Source organism: Akebia trifoliata, chromosome 14 (assembly GCF_017979445.1).
Source record: "Akebia trifoliata isolate Shusen 1 chromosome 14, ASM1797944v1, whole genome shotgun sequence".
Lineage (NCBI taxonomy): Eukaryota > Viridiplantae > Streptophyta > Magnoliopsida > Ranunculales > Lardizabalaceae > Akebia > Akebia trifoliata.
The window spans coordinates 20,450,785-20,454,464 of record NC_141388.1 but is presented as its reverse complement, the minus strand read 5'-3'; the positions used below and the strand labels follow the sequence as shown (position 1 = coordinate 20,454,464).

The 3,680-nt window shown below is 37.0% G+C and overlaps 1 pseudogene; it reads right to left on the bottom strand.

The window, feature by feature from the left end:
• Positions 1-1,928: 1,928 nt before the first annotated feature.
• LOC147386517 (amino acid permease 5 pseudogene) lies at positions 1,929-2,387 on the bottom strand (annotated as a pseudogene).
• Between the last annotated feature and the right edge of the window lie 1,293 nt (positions 2,388-3,680).

The window sequence follows — 3,680 nt, the reverse complement described above, 5'->3', positions numbered from 1 at the left end:
TCCTGGTTTGACACAAAAGGGTATTTTAGTACACTTCCAAGGTTCATGTAAAATATCAAGTACTTTTTCTTTTGAAAAATCTTGTTATTATGGAAAACATTTTTTGGAAAATACTTTTTCTCGGAAAATATTTTTTCCTAGAGAATACTTCTTTTGGAAAACACTTTTTCTAAAAAATACTTTCCTTTTGTAAACCATTTTTCTTCATTAAAAATAGGTTGAAACCCGAATTTAGAAAAGAATTTGATTTCCATTTTGATTTAAATGGCCCAGCCCATCATGATTGTTGGGTCGAGATGGACTGGGTCATTATGAATTGTTGCAACAATAGATTCTTTATTTGGTCGGTGCACCCATTTTAATCAGGTAAAACAAAAAAAACTTTAATCCTTGAGGACAATCATACATTCTGATCTCATCATTCATATTCATTTATCATAATAAACAACCCGGGAACACCCACAATAAGTTCAAGTCATGACCTACATGGGAGGTTTCTAGACTCTAAGCTTACTACGTGCAATGAATTTTTTTATCTGGTCACCCTTGCCCAAGTACACCTATATACTTCTCGAGCGTACTCAATCAGACGATATGTGGTGACTTGGTTTGATATACCGTATAAGTGATAATCTAAAACTTCAACTCACTTCTCTAAAGCCAAAAGCAGCTAGTTTAATCCCCAGATCAAAGGTGGCGCACGATGCTTGAGCAAAGGCACTCTTAAATTACCTCTTTTCTAGAATAGACGTAATCTATCCTCCTAGTATCGTAGTACATCGGAGCAAGATCTCGCTTAGGCACTTGTTTTGACCAAGAAGTGCAATTGATGTACTTGGATCATCTTTTATATCCCTATGGGTAAGAGTCAAGAGTTGTAGCTTTCATAAATGGTTTGACATCCCACGAGGGGACCGACCACATACTAGTACTACGTTGGCAATAGGGACATGTGACCGTGCGGCTTACAATAGGTCAAAGGCTCAGGTCGCTCTAGCATGGGTGCATCGATATACCTTTCAGAGTCACCTGATCAGATGGTACTAATGCCCCTGTTTGATATACCCTAAGGTACGTGACTGGAGTTGTGGTTTTCATGAATGACGCCGCATCTCCGAAGAGACCGGGCCACACACTAGTGCCACGTTGGCTATATTGGTACATGCAAGCGTGCAAAACAGTAAACGTGCATGTGGTGTGTGCAATACAGGGTAGGGTGTGCCCGGGGCATTTTCAAACAAATGGGCCTATGAGCCTGATCAGATCATCATACATTGATACCACATGAATATTAATCGAATCATTCAAAATTCATAACATAGATCAAAGTAAGCACATCAGAAATATATATCAACTATGATTATGGCAAACCAATTAATGAATATGGTATGGAATAATTAATCAGATCTAATCATTGCTATAAGCACAATTTTTAATCCAAGCCAAAAGGATTTATATATATATATTTTTATGGTCCAATCAAGGGTCCTTTTTGGGTGATCCAAAATAAATCGAGATTCCAATGGATGTTACATTAATAATAGAATGATGGTTGTAGGATCAAGGAGCATAAACCCCCCCTTTTCCAAATACTTCAAATCAGCACTAAAAATCGTTGACCTCAGAGATAAAAATTAATTAAAGTAGTCTAAAATCTCACCAAATCAACAAGTGAAAAAAAAAATCAGAAAAAATACTGTTTCAAATCAAATACCAATAAAGGCCATTGATGAAGAAATATATCGAAGAAAACAAATAAAGCGCAGACAAAGAGGGAGAGAGAGATTATTAGGATGATAAGGAGAGAAAATGGGTTCTTGAAAGTTATTGAATTAGGGAGCGAAAATGACCTTGAAATTGAACCAAACCCTCTATCGTTGTCATTTAGAGAAATATTAATCAGATTCCTAGTGGTGGCCATTTGATTTTTATATGGACACCATGCTTTTGGATGCAGTAATAGTGTAGCCAATTCCAACCCCAATAATCTGGAAATATTGAGTGAACCCACAGAACAGGTACATTGCTCCACCTAAGTTGGCTTGGACTGCCTCCATGTAGGTGGAGTTTCTCTTCCCCGTGATAGGATTTGGAGATCTGTAATAATTAGCTAAGAAACTAGACGTGTAGAAGGTAATAATGGAGAATAAAATGAGAGCCACAAGTCCAGCAATCCAACCAAGTTGGGCTAAACACCAAGCCAATGATAGAACGCCAGAGCCAATATGTGTACTGGTGGTCCATACAGTTCCAATTCTTTTTGGCTTGCCATCGTCATCCAATTCATCTCCTTCGACTCCTTTACGTGGATCCAAATCCGTTTTACTAACCACTCTACCAAAATTGCCTCTAGTTCCGAACTCAATATCTTGAATCATTATATCCATTTCTCTAACTCAGTTTACTAAGGGGAGATTACTAGACCGAAATTAAAACAGAGAAGTAGAGATTTTAAATTTCTCTCTCAAAGGTTTGGCGAGTGTGGTACTGTAACATTTTTCAAAGTTTGCCGCTTGGCAGCGACCTTGTTCAAATCCGACAAATCCAATTCAATCGATCCAAGGAAAATCGCAAATAACACATCTCTCGCAGGTGAGAAACTTTCCCCAAAACTAATTTGATCTATCGAACCAAATCGATCTTTAATCCCTCTGATTACGCCCACAATCTCCCCTTTTCCATTCTTTCTCTATCTCTTTGATCTCCTCCAACTTTCTCTCTTTCAGTCTGAACCCTAACTTCTCAAGAAACATTGAGCATGCTTGGAGGTAGGTATTGCTCGAGAGAGCTATAAAGAGAAGAACTAAACTCCAATCGTAGATCTTCATAGTTCTCTAGTTTGTGATCCGTGTTTGGATTTAACACGTTACCGTTACCGTTTCCATTACCGTTACCATCACCATTACCATTACTAGTATGAGATTCTTCTCTTCGATCCATAGAGCCATAAAATTCCATAATTTTACAGAGAGAATTTGCAGATAAATTGAATCAACAGGAGAAGCTAGTTGAAGGTAATGGCAGATCCCTGAAGGTTTATGTCTCGAACTTGCAAGATCTGGCCATTCCCTAAGGTTTCCTACCGATCCGAATCGGCAAAAAACTCTGCACTTCTATAACAGTTGAAAGAGACATCGATTCTCACAAAAAATCTTCAAGATTGATTAGACGATTCCAAATTTTGCGTCTCTAAATTAGACGAAATCAAAAATTTTCTTCAAGTATTAATGGCCTTAAAACCGATTAGAATGGAAGGTTCGATTGGATTGAGAGAACAGACCGATCAGTTTCTGTTGAAAACAATGGAGTTGGGAAGAAGACAAGTTGAAAATCGAAAGAATATAAGGGTTTTTTTTTAAATATATATTTTTACTGAAACCACACCACACATCACATTAAACACATTAAGGGTTTGACAACTGAAAACAGCTTTCTACTAGGGGCACACCACCCCTAAAACTGATTTTAAAACGATGAATAGATGTTGTTTGCTAACAGCATCCTATAAACAATTTGTTTTTTATTCATTGTTTTTCTGCTTGCTGTCCACGGACAACACAACTTGTCTACTAAAAACTTGAACACATAGAAAAAAATTAAAAAAAATATATTATCAAACCACATATCAAACACACAAAAAAATTTAAAAAACAAGCTTCATAGTCCAACAATCATTACCC